The following is an 18,137-nucleotide window of genomic DNA, read 5'->3' as shown; positions in this document are numbered from 1 at the left end:
CATTTCATCACGATCATCACTTTCTTCTGTTCTTTTTGGCAAGGAGAATATTGAAGTCTGAAGAATAATGTAGGGTTTTAGTAATAGTAGAGGAGAAGTGCTTGCAAGAATGGCAGTGCAAATAGCAAAGGAAAGAGCTAAAAATAGAAGGGCAGAGTAAGTAGAACTCGTATTTTTGTGTCTCTCTGAACCTGACGGGGGCTGGGGGGGGAGGGCTACAATATTCACAGGTTAAATTTATGTAGTCTCTGTTAGAATGAAATACTGACTTTAAGTAGAGGAGCAGGCTTATAGATCGTTATCTACTCTACAACCCTAGGCCCAAATGGTTTTCTTCCATTCAGCATTTCTTGAGATATTTCAAGATACTGAACCTGTGAAACACATTGAGCCATCGTAGCCCTCCTCTATTAGACCAGACCTTGATAAGAAAAAGAGTGGGATAACTTGCGTCAGCACAGATATAGGAAGAGGAGTTTTACCAAGATTTTTGGTATTGGGTATCTCGTGGATGTGTACCGCAATCTCATCCGTAAGCAGTAAAAACTACTTTGTCGAGTTTATTCTACAAAACAACTGGTTTCACATTCAATCTCCAGATTCGGTTTGTTTGTTTACATTTTGTGGCTTACTCAAATATTTCTTCTGTTTTTTCGTTTCAGCGATTCGTGGTTGCAGTTGCGCTAAGCTGAAACTATCTTTTATTCCATCTGTATTATACTCCAGTCAGGTCTTACTCTTTTCATTAGCTGGAGAATTTCTGATAAATCCCGCCAGATGTGACAATATTTTCCCTTCGGCGAAACATTTGTATCCCAAGCCACAAAGGTTTGAATCCTGTTGGCAAAATTTTTGGCAGTTTCAAAAAGAATGAGAACTCAAGAAAACACTGTTTTTGAGTTTACAATTGGAGGTGCTGGCTCACTACAGACTATAGCAATTTTCTAAAAAATTTATGAATCCAGTACAAAAAAAATATCTGCATTAGACAATGTAAACGACAAATTATGAATTTCCTATTTTAAGTTTGGTCATGCAGCTGTAGGCAGTGATGCAGTCGTTGGAAAACCTATTGCTGTAAGAAGCTCAGCTGAGCAGACGACAGCTTGCAAGGATATCCAGATTGACAAAGACCCCTCTGTTAAGGAATCTGAACTTCCAGTGTTTCATGAATTGCAACCACTATTCACTGATGATGTCTCGGAACTAGAGCCATTTATGCCATCTGACATGCCATGCAGTGGAGTGACTGAAACTCTTGTAGTCACTGAGCAGATCAGTGATAGTGACGTTTTGAGGAATGCCAGTAGTTCTGAAGAAAAAAGAGCCGATTATTGTACTGGTAGAGGTCAGCTGCAAGAAAACAGTCAAGACATATGATAACAAAGAAATACGGAAGCAAGAATTGTGTCAGCAAATGGTGGCACAAATCATGAAATAAATGATACTGAACAACAAGAAAATGTGAATAAAGAGCACTCTAAAAGAAAAACAAACAGAAGTGAAGAGACAAAAAAAGAAAATGCTAAAGAAAGAGACAAAAAAAGAAAGTGCAAGTATCCTTTTATTGAAAACTACTGTGATATTACATGTAAAAAGATATTTAAAGAGCTTGACATCGGGGTTAGAAAAGAAATCTGGGAAAGGTTTTGGAAAGAAGGCTATGCACCAAGAAAGTTTCCAATATCCTATTCTTGGTTCGCAAACTTGTCTTTCTATTCTTCCACACTTCAATGACTACTTTAACAGTAGTATTCATGAAAAACCATGGTTCTAGGTTCCTTATTCATTACAGACAATAATTTTTCCCCTTAATTCCAAACTTATTCTGTAATAAGTTCATTTATGTTCTTTTTAGCAATTCAATGTGGATAATGGTCTGGAAAATCTTGGCTAAACTGTATTAAAGTTTTCATCGCCCTTCCGATTCAACCCAAAAAAGGACACCAGTAATATTAATCGGTGTCAACAAATCATCAGTAAATTTGTAGTGGCAAAACTTTGATTTTATGGAGCTAGAGGAGAGCTGTCATAATAAAAAGTCAGCCATAATTGAGTTGTTGCCCAGAGAGACTGGACTTGACTGTTGAGTGCCTTTGGAGCAATCATTCAATAGAGTCGTTCCTGCAGCTGATCGAAGTTGATGAAAAATTGCTCTCGAAAGATTCGCTATAATCAATAAAGTGCTCATAAATTTTCACCAGATTAAGAGTATTTTCTTTCAATTGTAAGTTTCTTTGTTATAAAAATTTTTCAACAAATTTTTCTTCTAGACTTTGTAATTTATGTGCTTTTCTAGGTTTAATGGGAGATTCAAAAATTAAGCGTATATGAATGAAATCAGATTAATTTCGCAGTGTATATTTTGAAACGCAATATTATGTCAATCAGTAGTTAATAATTGCATTTTTGATTAATATATAATTTAGTGGTTTCTACAGATTCAATTGTTTAGTTGGAAATTATCGAAGGAATCAGGCTTTACTGTAAAACAGTTGAAAATAATAGTTTTCCTAAAACCAATATTTTGAAGCTTAACGGGAGGAATCGTTGTTGCGTTTTGGATATTAAATTTTAAAGTAGAAGACTGATTTGAACGCCAGAAAAGACGCACTTATTTCAGGAATCAACCACAAAAATATATTAAAGGATATACTTAAGACTGCTCGTCAAAAGGGAGATTTTAAAATAAAAATATAATTAAAATTGATGAAAAATTGCTCTCAAAAGATTCTCTATAATCAATAAAGTGCTCATAAATTTTCACCAGATTAAGAGTATTATCTTTCAATTGTAAGTTTCTTTGTTATAAAAATTTTTCAACAATTTTTCTTCTAGACTTTGTAATTTATGTGCTTTTCCACGTTTAATGGGTGATTCAAAAATTAAGCGAATATGAATGAAATTTGATTAATTTTGCAGTGCATATTATGAAACGCAAAATTATGTCAATCAGTAGTTAATATTTGCATTTTTGGTTAATATATAATTTAGTGGTTTCTATAGATTATTGTTATTGTTCCTCGTCAATTTAACATATAGGCTACAAATAAATTTCTATAGAGTGTAGAATTTTGAGTTTTAGATACTACTTAAATCCGCCCCCCCCCCCTCTGAAAGATATATGGGGATAAACAACTGACTAAAGTTATTTCTCCCCGATTGTTCATAGGAGTTGTTCATAACAAACAATATAGAGGACATTGCAATGAGAAATTTTTCAAAGATAGTCAATTGTAGAAGAAAAGTCAATGAAAATTTTTGCTTTATTTCTAATGGCTGTCCTCAGTAAAAATAAAAAACAAGAAAACAGGTGTTATTCAACTTACTATAAAACGAGAAATTTAAAACCATCAATAATGTGATATTAGTTGTGCATTTTACTTCCGTTATTTTGTGTTATACAATAGTAATTGTATTTATTTGGTTTAATCACTACCTTTTTATCCTTCTTTATTTTAAACTTTCCTCATTCTTTTTTATATAGGCATACTTTAGGTTCTTGCTTTCTTCACGCTGAGAAGATACACGCAACACATTCATAATATTTTTTTTCTTTTTTTTTGGTTAATATATAATTTAGTGGTTTCTATAGATTCAATTGTTTAGTTGAAAATTATCGAAGGAATCAGGCTTTACTGTAAAATAGTTGAAAATTGTATTTTTGCTAAAAATCAATATTTTGAAGCTTAACGGGAGGAATCGTTGCTGCGTTTTGGCTATTAAATTTTAAAGCAGAAGACTGATTTGAACGCCAGAATAGACGCACTTATTTCAGGAATCGACCACGAAAAAAAAATTAAAGGATATGCTTAAAACTGCTCGTCAAACGGGACATTTTTAAATAAAAATTTAATTAAAATTGATGAAAAATTGCTCTCAAAAGATTCTCTATAATCAATAAAGTGCTCATAAATTTTCGCCAGATTAAGAGTATTTTCTTTCAATTGTAAGTTTCTTTGTTATAAAAATTTTTCAACAATTTTTCTTCTAGACTTTGTAATTTATGTGCTATTCTACGTTTAATGGGTGATTCAAAAATTAAGCCAATATGAATGAAATCAGATTAATTTTGCAGTGTATATTTTGAAACCCAAAATTATGTCAATCAGTAATTAATATTTGCATTTTTGGCCAATATATAATTTTGTGGTTTCTATAGATTCAATTGTTTAGTTGAAAATTATCGAAGGAATCAGGCTTTAACGTAAAATAGTTGAAAATAATAGTTTTCCTAAAAATCAATATTTTGAAGCTTAACGGGAGGAATCGTTGCTGCGTTTTGGCTACTAAGTTTTAAAGTAGAAGACTGATTTGAACGCCAGAATAGACGCACTTATTTCAGGAATCGACCACAAAAATATATTAAAGGATATGCTTAAAACTGCTCGTCAAAAGGGCGATTTTAAAATAAAAATATAATTAAATCTGTAGTATTAAAACTTGATCAGTTAAATTTTTAAAAACTAAATAGAGATGATTCATAATGAGATTGTTGATTGAAAGTTTTTAAAGAAGGGAAACATAAAAAGGAATAGATTATAATAGGCTACTATGAACAAAAGATGAAAAGGACAAACCAAACGCAAAGAGAATGATTGGATAAACTAGCCAAAGTAAATATTAGCAAGAAAGCCCAAGACACGGACCTTCGGCTTAAAATAGCAGAACAATAAGAGGTGTAACTGAAAACAAAGGGCTTAAAAACAACTACGAACATTATTTAAAATTTACAAAACACCCAAATTCATATATCCTCTTGCTTGCTTATAAAACATCATATCCCATAAATTTTCATTTCAACTGGCAATTTTGAGACGAAGGCAACAACATTAGAACACAAAATAAAATTGTCTTGTGAAAGCTTAAGAAAAACGAAGTGGATTCTGTCTTTTTTTAGTGATTCTCTCTTTGCAGGAGTTTTGTCAAATATGGGGCTTCATTTATGTTACTAGAATAAAAATGTGAGTATTTTGTTTCTCTCTGAGTTTATTTCATTTTATTTAAAACGTGGACTTGGTATTGAATTTTTTTAGAAGCTGTTTGAGTTTTGTTCTATGGTTTGAATGCTCAAAATTTTTCATAGGAGTTGGGTTCCTGACAAAATATAGTTATTGTTCCTCGTCAATTTAACATATAGGCTACAAATAAATTTCTATAGAGTGTAGAATTTTGAGTTTTAGTTACTACTTAAATCCCCCCCCCTCTGCAAGATATATGGGGATAAACAACTGACTAAAGTTATTTCTCCCCGATTGTTCATAGGAGTAGTTCATTACAAACAATAAAGAGGACATTGCAATGAGAAATTTTTCAAAGATAGTCAATTGTAGAATAAAAGTCAATGAAAATTTTTGCTTTATTTCTAATGGCTGTCCTCAGTGAAAATAAGAAAGAAGAAAACAGGGGTTATTCAACTTACTATAAAATGAGAAATTTAAAACCATCAATAACGTGATATTAGTTGTGCATTTTACTTCCGTTATTTTCTGTTATACAATAGTAATTGTATTTATTTGGTTTAATCACTACCTTTTTATTCTTCTTTATTTTAAACTTTCCTCATTCTTTTTTATATAGGCATACTTTAGGTTCTTGCTTTCTTCACGCTGAGAAGATACACGCAAAACATTCATAATAGTTTTCTTCTTTTTCTTCCTACTGGCCATAAGCCATAAGTTGCCAGCCCTACTGGCCTACTGGCCTATATATATAATAAGCCCTACTGGCCATAAGTTGCTTTCAAAATTTTCTTCTTTGCTTTTGGCTAAGTGAAACCACAGAAAAACAGAAATTGTGAGTTAAATTCTTTTTTTTTAATTTTACTTGGCTAAATTTTCATAAGAAATACAATTAGGTTTTACGAACTGGTTACTTGCTCAAAATTTGACATGGAAATAAGGGGATACATCTAACAAAGGATCAAAACGCGCGTTATTTAAATCTCCTAACTGACGCCCATTTAAGGAATAATGGTGATTGACTAAAAAAACAAGTGTGAAGATTGAGGTTACAAAAATAAACCATTGCAACTAAATGACCCTGTTTAACACGGGAGAATAGTGCAGGAATTTCTCTTTACCTGGGATAGCTTATGATGTGGCTGATACTTGTACAATATTCGGCCTGCAAAGTTTTTCCTAATTTGCTTTCTAACAATTAAAAATATTTTGACAAACAATCGCTTCAGGAATCTTAGGAGAATGGTGTAGACACCCTTTATTCGATCTCCATTGGTCAATAGTATTTGAACTCTGTCTCCAACCCCTCTGGTCAAAAGAGTCTAAGTTGTATTTTGAATCCTCTTCGAAAACAATACCTACGTCCTAATACCAGTGGTCTTTAATAGCCGAAGTGTGCGGTTCTATCTCTGACCCGGTTTGGTGAACAATTAATTAAAAAAACTTTTTCCACAAAATAAGTTTTTCAAAGAAAAGTAAAGAACTCCATAAACCAAAAATGAGCAAAAATAAAATCAAATAATCTACCAAGCGTGAAACTACCACAAATAAGCATCGATAAATAAATGAAACCCAAAACGAACAGAAATTATAATAAATAACCAAGTCAAACTCAAAACGAGGAGAAATTAACATGAGTTGGGCTCAAAACCCCCTGGATTTAGGATCCTTGGTCCGAAAGGACGAGGGTTCGAATCCTAGTGTACCCAATTATTTGGTTTGGGGTGGGGGTCAGTGGCTTGACTCTGTAGTCTCAGCCAGAGTCGACCCAGCTCTAAATGGGTACTTGGAGAAATCTGGGGAAGGTAAACAGGAAGGGTGTGCGAAAGCACAGGATGGTTGGCCCCCAACCCCCCATTGCACTTCCTGGCTGAAGGGCCAAGAAACGGAGATCAGCACCACCGATAGGAACTGGGAAGTGCAGTGCCGTATTCTTTACCTTTTACCATTAATTTTTGGTTGGTCAAAGCATTGCAAACCATTGATAACGGGTTTAATGTGTGGGGGTCTTAAAATTCCCGAAGTTGAGGTTGTTAAGTATATTGAGGTAATTCTAGATGATGCTGTGAGTTTTAAAAAAGCATGTGTGGATAACAGCAGCCAAAACTGCCTGTAATATTGGTAATATGCATAAGATGTAAAATATTTTTCTTGTGTCTATTCTTGGGATTGTGTATTTTTCACCAGAGCACCTTTATTTAATTTATTGTTGTTCAGTTTGGTGTAGTACATTTGATTGAGTTGAATTTCGGCGTACTGAATTTCTTACTTGAATCGTGGTGTGTTAAGTTCTCCTTTATAATTTTGCCTAGCTTGAAATGTATATTATTGAGATTAGAAGGGCGGGTAGTTCTGTTTTTATAGCTCTTGTTTATCTATTCACTTGTTTAAAGATGTTTTTCTTGTGTTGATTTGACTTGGTTAAGTTGTTTTGTATTTATGTCAATTTGTATCCTGATTCTTGTGACTTATCTAAGGCCTTGTTCTTGGTTGACTCGGATGCTTTGGAGGGAGTGTCTCTACTGAGTTTCCTGTTGAATCTGTTCTTTTTTTTGTCTGTGCTGATTTATTTGTTTTTGTACCCATGGGTGAAAGTGGGTTCTCCGAATTTTCCGCATTAAGATGGAAGGGTTTGGATTTTAGCTTGTATGCCTGGTTGGTGATTAATGAAATTGGCGGTTGTTGTATTGAACTGAATGTCTTAGATTTCATGTGTCATTGCATTTAATTTCATCATTGAGTTTCCTTTCTTGAATTATGATGTGCTAGTTATCTCATTTTTTTTTGCTTTTGTCTAGTTTGAGATGTGTGTGGTGACTTATTCTATTTGACTATTTAGTATTTTTGGTTATTGATTTGCCCTTAGAAAATCATCCAAGCACTAAAACATAAGAAAAAAAAGACACAATTGTTAGTTTCAACCATAATTTTTAGATGTTATGATAATAATTACAGTGATGACAAGAAGCAAGCAGACTCAGCAGAGATTTTGGATTGAATGCATCTATTTTCCTGAAGAAAGCGAATTACCTAAAAACTTAAATCAAAAATTTTAAATCCTATTTAATGATTTTTATCCTAATTATTTTCACTACTTTCAGTAAGCGGTTGCTACTCATAATATTAGCTTATATTGCTATTAAAAAATCTTAAATAAAACTTAAATATTATTCTGAACGTTATTCTTGAAATATATACATATTTTTCAAGTAATATTTTTTGCCATATGTGTCATTTTGCATGACTAAAAATAATATTTAACTTAAGAACTCCTTTGCGTAAAACATGCTTGTAAAAATTAGAATGTTGTCCAAAAATTAAACAGTTCCTGACGAGGCAGTACAGAATAGTCTAAGCCTTGAATTTTGAGAGAATATTGACTACATACAATAAAGGCACAACTAAAAAATTTTGTGAATATTAACTGTTTTAAGTTTGAAAAATATTCATTTCCTGAAAAACTATGGCTTTTGGTAGGTTAGCATTTCCCAAATGGCCTTTTCTAATGTTACTACTTTCGGTATTATTATGGATATTATTCATGTTTCCTGTACATTCCATATTTTCAAAAGAGTACTATCAAATATTATGTTTACTAATCAGGCCATGACAATGATTGAGAGTCATGAGAATAGAAATGGGCTTCACAAGAAACTTTTCCGTCTTTCCTTTTTTAAGGCTTCTATAGTAGGGATGCATTATGCATGTTTTCGACGATATCTTTTAAGGATTTTAGCAAGTAAATAGAGGGCAGCTTACATCCGTGAAACATCCATATCAGACAATATTCAAAATAAATAATTATAATCTAGGGAGCTTTTTTGAGATGGCTTGCCAAGTGGCAAAATCTAATTGATAAGGTGAGAAAAAGGAGATAAAAGATTCCAAGTTGCACAGGGAAGGCAAAAAAAAACTGAACCAAGAAGAAAAACTTACATCTTTAACAATAAGCCGATTCTTTAATAAATGTTAGCGTTAGGGAACTATAAACTAGTGAGCATATACTTTTCAAGTATTATTTGAACAAAGATACTGTATTATTTCTAAGTACATATTATTTCTAAGTACATATAGTACATATAACTTGTACATATAACATATAGTACATATAACATATAGTACATATAGTATATATAACATATAACATAAGTACATATTTCTAAGTACATATAACTTGCCCGTGATAATATTAAAAAAAAAACAAGTGTCAAGTTTTAAAGCTTAATTGAAAAGAGAAGAAGAAAAAGATAATGAGGAGAAAATTTCAAACTGGCACAGAAAAAGCATAAAAGATTGGCCTAGGAATGGAGCCTTACATTTTCAACAGTAAGGGCGTCTTTAATAACTGCTCTAATTACTAAGGAAGATACATTGCTCAAATGTATTTGAACGAATATACTGTATTTCTGTAACTATATAAAACTTGCTAAAGTCTTGTGACGCAGACTAATCTGTTGGTATAAGAATTGAATTAAAAAAACAACAACAAAAAATACGTTTTTCAGGTGAAAGCAAATAGCGACAAAAGGATCCTGCTATTTACGCTAAGTTTGATAGTGCTAAGTTATTGAAAATGTAGTTAATGTGGAATAGAAAGTTTATTGTTTATTGATTACCTTCATGTGGCAGTTCTATGCCTGAGCAGGGGGGCAGCAACGCCCTCCCCAGTTTTTCTGACATTAAATGCCTTTTGTTTTATATTTTTTACAATCATTGGGTATACATTCCCCCTCATTGATTATGAACTCTAAAATCGCTACCTTCTAACTTTAATGACAATTGAACTGAAAATTGCGCTGATTAAAGCCAATGCGAATCAAAATTCTCTTCAATTCTTGAGGTATAGTAAGAAACACTTTTTATCCTATTGCAACTGTCTTTGTGTTTGAGCATCCACTCTTAGGGCATTTCAGTAGAAAGTCACATTTCATCAAGGAGTGTGGGGTGGAGAAGCGTAGCCTCCCACTCATAAATGGAATCATTATTTGTAATTAATGACAATTTACGTCCGTTTTTGGTTACTATTAAATAAACAAAACAAGTTTCTTTTAACTGAAAGTAAGGACATTAAAACTTAAAACGAACAGAAATTAATCCGTATATGAAAGGGGCTGTCCCTTCCTCAACGCCTCACTCTTTACGCTAAAGTTTTTATTGTTTTAACAAATAAAGCTGTGAGAAAAAGTCAAACTTTAGCGTAAAGAGCGAGGAGTTGAGGACGGGACAGCCCCTTTCATATACAGAATAGTTTCTGTTCGTTTTAAGTTTTAATGTCGCTCCTTAGTTTCAATTAAAAAAACTCGTTTTTTTTATTTAGTTTCTGAACGTTTTTAAATTAATTCAGGTTTTGATTTTGGCTCACCGTACATAAATAATCAAAATGAAATTTGCATATTAATTTTACCTTTTTTGGTTAAATGGCTTTCTCAAAAGTTGTTTAATTTTATTTACGAACGTTTTTATTAGTAATAAATATACGTAGCTTACAAATTAACTTACGTAACGAACTTCCCTATTTATATATTTTTAATAAGTATATTAGGGGGTTCGCCCCCTAGTTAATACCTAGCTCTTTACGCTAAAGTTAGTATTTTGTTCCAATTCTTTAAAAATGACACCTTAATCAAAAAGACCGTTAATCATAGGCAGTGAACTAGCGCTGCCTAAGTAAAGAACGATGTGGCCACAATGTGTTTTTTTTTCTTTCTTTCTTCGACAGGCACTTCCTATCGAATGAGTTGTCGTAGAGACTTCGAAAAGGGCTCATTCGATTGGAAATTGGGGTAACTAGTGCCCTTTTTAATAGTCGAATGTGGTTGGACGGCAACTAGCCCCCCTCCACGCCCATCCTTCCCCCAAACACTTCCAATCAAAATTTTGAGATAGCCATTTTGTTCAGCGTAGTTGATTTCCAGATAGAAAATATGTTTTGGAGGAGGACAATCCCCCAAAACCCTCGGGGCAAGTGTTTTAAGTTATGCCCTGAGGGCATATAAGAACGATGTTGGCACAATGTATGATTTTTTTTTCCTTTAGAGCTGGGCACTTCACATGGAAGTGGTCGTCGTAGAAACTTCAAAAGGGGTTCATTCGATTGGATTTAGAGAGTTCTAGTGCCATTTTTAATAGCCTTTTTTAATATCTTCAGGGCAAGTGTTTTAAGTTATGCCCGGGGGGGGGGCATATAAGGTTTTTATAGAAGGCTTTGTCGTAGAAACTTCAAAACAGGCTCATTCGATTGGAAATTCGAAGGGCAAGTACCCTTTTTAATAGTCGAAAGTGATTGGAGGGCAACAACCCCCCCCCACGCCCCACAGTCCCCCAAACACATCTAATCAAAATTTGCGATGTTAATTTTTTTCAGCGGAGTTGATTTGACCATAGAAAATATATTTCTGAAGAAGAGACTACCCCACAACCCTTGGGGCAAGGGTTTTAAGTTATACCCAGAGGGTACATGGGAACGATGTTCGCACAATGTACTATTTATTATTTTGTCATTTAGAGCAGGGCACTTCATATGGAAAAGGTCGTCGTAGAAACTTCAAAAGGGGCTCATTCGAATGGATATTGGAATGGCTTGTGCCCTTTCTAATAGTCGAAAGTGATTGGAAGGCAACTAACACCCCTTCCTCGCCCACTATTTCCCTAAACACATCCAATCAAAAATTTGAGATAGCCATTTTGTTAAGCGTAGTTGATTTCCAGATGGAAAATATTTTTTTTAGGAGGACACTCCCCAACAACCCTCAGGGCAAGGGTTTTAAGTTATGCCCTAGGGGCATATAATATTTTTATAGAAGTCGTTGTCGTAGAAACTTCACAACAAGCTTATTCAATTGTAAATTAAAAGATCTAGTTCCCTTTTTAATGGTCAAAAGTGATTGTTGGGAACCTAGCCCCCCCCCACACCCATCATTCCCCCAAACACATCCAATCAAATTTTTGAGATAGACATTTTGTTCAGCGTAGTTGATTTCCAGATAGAAAATATGTTTTTCAGGAGGACACTCCCCCATAGCCCTCAGGGCAAGGGTTTTAAGTTATGCCCTGGGGTTTTATAGAAGGCGCTGTCGTAGAAACTTCAAAAAAAAGCTCATTCGATTGGAAATTCAAAGGACTAGTACCCTTTTTAATAGGCGAAAATAATTGGAGGGAAACTAGCCCCACCCCCCCGCCGATCATTCCCTCAAACGCCTCCAATAAAAATTTTGAGATGGCAATTTTGGTCAGCGTAGTTGATTTCCAAATATAAAACATGTTTTTTATGAAGACTTCCCCCCATAATCATCGGGACACGGGGTTTAAGTTACGCCCTGGGGGCATATAAGAACGATGTTGGCACAATGTACTATTTATTATTTTGTCCTTTAGAGCAGGGCACTTTATATGGAAAAGGTCGTCGTAGAAACTTCAAAAAGGGCTCATTCGAATGGAAATTGAGATTTCTAGTGCCCTTTTAATACTCGAAAGTTATTGAAGGGCAACTAAACCCCACCACGCCCGTCATTCCCCCAATAACATCAAATCAAAATTTTGAGATAGCCATTTTGTTCAGCGTAGTTGATTTCCAGATAGAAAATATGTTTTTGAGGAGGAAACTCCCCCACAACCCTCGGGGCAAGGGTTTTAAGTTATGCCCTGAGGCCAGAACATAATTTGCACTTTACTGAAAAAATATAAATGTTTTTAATTTTATAACTTCAATAAATCAAATAATATTAACATTTTGATTACTAAATATCAGTATATGTATATTAAACTGACAATGCACATTCATTTGTATTTTTTTAAGTAAAGTGCCAATTTTGTTCTGGCCTTGGGAAGGCATAGGGGTTTTGCACCCAACTTATGTTGAATTTCTGCTCTTTTTTAGTTTGACTCATTTAATTATTATAATTTCTGTTCGTTTTGGGTTTCATTTATTTATCATGCTGATTGTTGGTAGTTTCACATTTAGTAGATTATTTGATTTTATTTTTGTTCATTTTTTGTTTAATGGAGTTCTTTACTTTTCTTTGAAAAACTTATTTTGTGGAAAAAGTTTTTTTTAATTAAGTAAAATAAATAGCTCTTATGAAATTAATAAAAAAAATTAGCGTAAAGAGCGAGGTATTGACCAAGGGGCGAACCCAATCATATGCGTAATAATTTCTGGCCGTTTTAATTTTTGATGTTGCTCCTTACTTTCATTTGAAAAACTTTTTTTTTCAATTCCTGATCATTTTTTTAAAATAATACTGGGAAATCCTGTGCCCCCTTCATAGCAATTTGCCTTCCCCCATGAAAATTTCATCAATGTAAAGATCCTTCCACGTAACCTCCGACGCCTCCCCCCCCCCCACTACCATACAGAATCCCCTCTGAAAACATCTGTGTACTTCCCAAAAACCAAAACCATATGTAAACATTGGGCATAATTTATAACTTGCAGCCCTTCCCCGGGGACTGTGGGGGATTCAGTCAGCCTCAAAGACATAGTTATTATATTTTTCGACCATGCTGAACAAAATGGCTGTCTCAAAATTTTGATCGGGTAACCTTGGGAAAAATATGAGCACTGGTGGGGGCGTAGTTGCCCTCTATTTTTGGGGTCACTAAAAAGGACACTAGAACTTTTATTATCCGTTGTAATGAGCCCTCAAGCGATATTCTAAGACCACTGGGTCGATACGATCACCCCTGGAAAAAAAAAAACACGCATCCGTGATCTTTCTTCTGGCAAAAAATACAAAATTCCACATTTTGGCAGATATGAGCAGGAAACCTCTCAAATAGGGTTCACTGATACGCTGAATCTGATGGTGAGATTTTCATTAATGTTCTATTACTTTCAAAGGGTGTTTCCCCCTTATTTCAAAAATCAGGCATGTTTTCTCAGGTTCTTAACTTTTGATGGGTAGGACTAAATTTGATGAAATTTATATATTTGAAATCAGCATAGAAATCTGATTATCTTGATGTATCTATTGGTATCGAAATTCCGTTTTTTTAGAGTTTCTGTTACTATTAAGCCGGGTCGCTCCTTACTTACAGTTCGTTACCACGAACTGTTTGATTAATGTCTTTCCTTTCATTTGAAAAAATAACTTTCTTTTAATTTAAGCTCTTTTCTTTTTTAACGCCACATCCCAGGTTACCCTAGACACGATGAGGACTACCACGTGTATTTGCTTTTCGAAATAAACTATAATTTTTCTATATAAACTATCGTTTTCGTAATGAGAGGAGAGCAGACCCCACATTGCAGGCTTCATTGTATATTCATCATTAAATATCTTTCTACTGATGGGAGGTGATGGGTTAAATTCGTAATTATCTGAAACTCATCCATTTCATTTGAAGAAACTCGCAAAGAAAGTTTGAAAATGTGCTCTATAAACACTTTTCTGAGGTCTTAGGTGTATTCCTCCCCATAAGAGAATCAGATTGTCAACACCAAAAAGATGGTATGAAACTAGGTTATATCCTATAGGCATAAGTTTTGTCGGATAAACAGTCTAAAATAAAGATCAATCTCTTGTGGAATTCATGCAGGGACAAATGACAAACCGCAGTCCTGTATGGTTTCTGAGCCTATCAAATAATAAAAAAAAAGTTTTTCCAACTCAAAGTAAGCAGCAACATTAAAACTTAAAACGAACAAAAATTATTACATATATGAGGGGGATTCTCCCTCCTCAACACCTTGCTCTTTACGCTAATGTTTGATTTTTGGTCTCAATTCTTAGAAAAAAAACTCCTGAAATACAAGGTTCGTTTCATTAGAACAGTATGAGGCTTTATTAAAAGTACTAAAAAACTTTAGCGTAAAGAGCAAGGTGTTGAGGAGGGAGGAACCCTCCTCATATACATAATAATTTCTGTTCGTTTTAAGTTTTAATGTTGCTCCTCACTTTGAGTTGGAAAAAATAGTTTTTTATTTTATTTCTGAGGGTTTTTTTAAGTAACACCAGGAAATCTAGCTCCATCTCCACGAAAAGATCCCCCTCCCTACGGAAATATCTCCTGGACAATTCAGTCCCGGTGAAAATTCCCCGGACAATTACCCTTAACATCTCCACGCGTAAAATAGAGTCGATAGAGTAAGCAGGATATATAAAAAAAATTCGTATAGGAATTCTGGCAATAGAATTTTCTTGCACTAATGGATTTTCGTGAGCAACATAAAAAATCATAATTTTGTGTATATTTAGAGTCAGGATTAATAATAGATTGTGTTGTTACATACAGTATATTATAATCCAAGCTTCATTTTTAGAGTTTTGGTATCTATTGACAAGAGTTAATCTTTGCTAACACATTGTTACTACGAACTGATTGACCCAGGGCTTTCTTGAATATGAAGCAGGCTGCCATCTCTACCCTACCCTTCTATAAAGGTAAGCATATGAATGTGTTAAATTTAAATATAGTTATACAATAAGAGCGGAGCTGTAACTTTGATACAACCACATTATAGGCTTAGCCCACAAACGATCCTCCGAATGGAAAAATAACTACGGGGTATATACCCCTCCCCTCACTCTTTAAAATTTATCTAAAAGCTCGCCAAAGTTAGAAGCTTTGGGCCAAAAAATATAATTTTAATGTTTTTTTATAATCTTATCTTTTTTAAGCCGGTTGGTATTCTCTTAGTATTGGTATTCTGGGAAACAGGCCTCTCTTTTGGCAAATAGGTGATAAACAAGTTGTCTATAACAATCTCACTTTTTACCCTAGGCTTTCGTTCCCCTGAGATAATCCTCATCAAGGAAACTACTAGCCATTTCTGAATTCAAATCGTAAAGTATATAAGTATTAGGCTTTATTTTTAAAGGAGTTTTGTTTTAGCGTAAATTTATTATAAGACCAGACTGTTTTGCAAAGAAAAATTAAAAGAGTAAACTAGCTTTGTTGTTAACAATGGCGTGGCTGTATTAACGGTATTTGTTTTCAAAATATTTTCACTTCTTTTCATACCATTTCAGGTCTTTCAATTTTAAATTTTTTTTTTAGAAGATTTACAGTTCACCAGCGAAACATAGGTAAAAATAAGTTCTTGTATTTTCTACTACAGAGAAAGGCTTAAAGAAGTTTCGTTCTTTCTACTTGCTAAAGATTTCAAACAGGTAAACCAATCAGGTAGAACTTAACCTATCTTTTCCTTACTGGCTTAAAATAGACATAATACTTTTGCGTTAGAGAATTTATAATGCATCAAATAATAAGCAATTTCATTGGTTTAAGAGAGTAAGTACCCTGTCTTTTCAAACAGTTAGTGGGAACGAACTGTAAGTAAGGAGCAACTCGGACAAATAGTAACCGAAACTTTAAAAAAAGGGAATTTTGATAACAATAGATACATCAAAAGAATTGTCATTCAATGACAATTTCACATAAATAAGAAGCAATAAGTTTAATGCTACTCATTAAAAGTTACGAGCCTAAGAAAGGTTGCCTTATTTTTGAAAAAGGCTAAGGTTCCACCTCTTTAGTTAAAAAATGCCGCTCTTTACGCTAAAGTTATACCTTTTGTCCCAATTATTTAAGAACGACTCCTGAAACACAAGTGCTGTTTAAGTAGAACCAGGAAATGTTTTAGAAGTACTAAAAAAGTTTAGTATGAACAAAAGGTATTGAGGAGGGTGAATCCCCTCTCATATAAAGAAAAATTTGTCGTCGTCTCAAGTTTTAATGTTGCTCCTTACTTTCAGTTGAATTCTTTTATTTAATAAACTCAAAATAATGTTGGTTTTAACACTAAAATATTTTCCTTTGCCATTTTATTGTTCATTGATTTCGAGTTTATGAACTTAAAAGCATAAGAGGTGAAGGAGATGGGTTATATTTGGGATAGGGAATCTTTTAGCAAGACACTTCAAAGCTGAACAGTAACCCAACGTAATTTTATGTACTACATACCAAAATGAAACCACTTCTTCAACAAGTCACCAATCTTTAAATGTTTCTAAACAGATTTCACTTACATAGGGCAAGCAAATAACTCAAGAAAACAATGTATGCTTTCTTTGATTTTCCAGGTGTAAAACTTTAAAGAAATGATCGCTAATCATTTAGTCTTTCGTGAACTGGCAAAATCAAGATTAATTTTCTGAGGCTTTTGAAATTTTCATAAAAAGGCAGATATTGCTAATAGTTTTATCAGGGTGGCCAATGTTCTGATGCCTGCCTCTCAAGTTGAGTCACTATTTTCGATAACTGCGGTAGACTAAATATTTATATTTGAAATTATTTTAAAAAAACGTGAATATTTAAAAATGTATGTAAGAAATAAATTTATATTTAAAAATATTAGAATAAAAAAATACCCTAAATACTTAGAAACTATGATTTAGTTCCTAGCTGTTGCTACTAAAGGAGCGTTTATTTATCTCTATGCTATCGTTTATTTGTTTGTGTCTACGATAGCGCTTATTTATTTCTATGCTCTTGCCGAAGAATTTCTTTGCATCTGTTGTTTTCGACTTCTACTGTTTAAAATATACATGTGGCGATCTATGCTTTTTTCTCTAATAGATCCTAAATTGAATTTTGTTTGCTTATATTTGTAATTTATGCTCTAAAATAAATAAATTTATATTTAAAAATATTAGAATAAAAAAAATCAAGCTTTTTAATCAATAGCGTATTCATCTATCTTCTTGTCTCAATATTTATAAATTTAGGTATTTGTATATTGCATGTATGTGATTCCAGCCAAAAATTAAAGCGATGATTATGAGGACTTTTTTAATGTGAATGCGTATAAATATGGAGGGTAGTATGAACGGACATTTCATTTTTAACCAGCCACCATCAAAACAGCTTATGCACAAAGAGAGTCCAATCTCGGTGACGGGTGGATCGGTCAACTTGAATCTTTTGGGGAGGATGATAATCGAAAAGGATGAATCTTGGGATAGCTTCAAGCTATATTCGTGAGGGTCGAAGCCAGGTGATGAGGCCAAAGAGCAGAGTGAGCTTAAAGAGATGGAAAAAAGCTGTGAAGTGTACATTTTTGGCTGGTCTATTATATTGAAATAGTGTTTGCTCAAATTTTTCTGCCAACTTTTCTGGCAGAACCGCCTAGGATTAAAATTAAACCCTACAGAATCCAGCCACCTAATCCCGGGATGTAAGGAACTCGAGTGATATCTAGAGTTAATGTTTTCCAAACCGCGAACATTAGGAGCA

The 18,137-nt window shown here is 33.7% G+C and overlaps 1 protein-coding gene across 1 annotated transcript in view; it reads right to left on the bottom strand.

Moving 5' to 3' along the window:
• The window catches only part of Sol1 (CUB domain-containing protein Sol1), a 988,790-nt gene that overhangs the window by 226,872 nt on the left and 743,781 nt on the right, over window positions 1-18,137 (bottom strand). The gene's annotated exons all lie outside the window — the stretch shown is intronic.

The sequence above is a fragment of the Artemia sp. Qi Xiang Cuo genome, chromosome 2 (assembly GCF_049724085.1).
Source record: "Artemia sp. Qi Xiang Cuo chromosome 2, ASM4972408v1, whole genome shotgun sequence".
Lineage (NCBI taxonomy): Eukaryota > Metazoa > Arthropoda > Branchiopoda > Anostraca > Artemiidae > Artemia > Artemia sp. Qi Xiang Cuo.
This window is presented reverse-complemented; position numbering and strand designations above follow the sequence as displayed.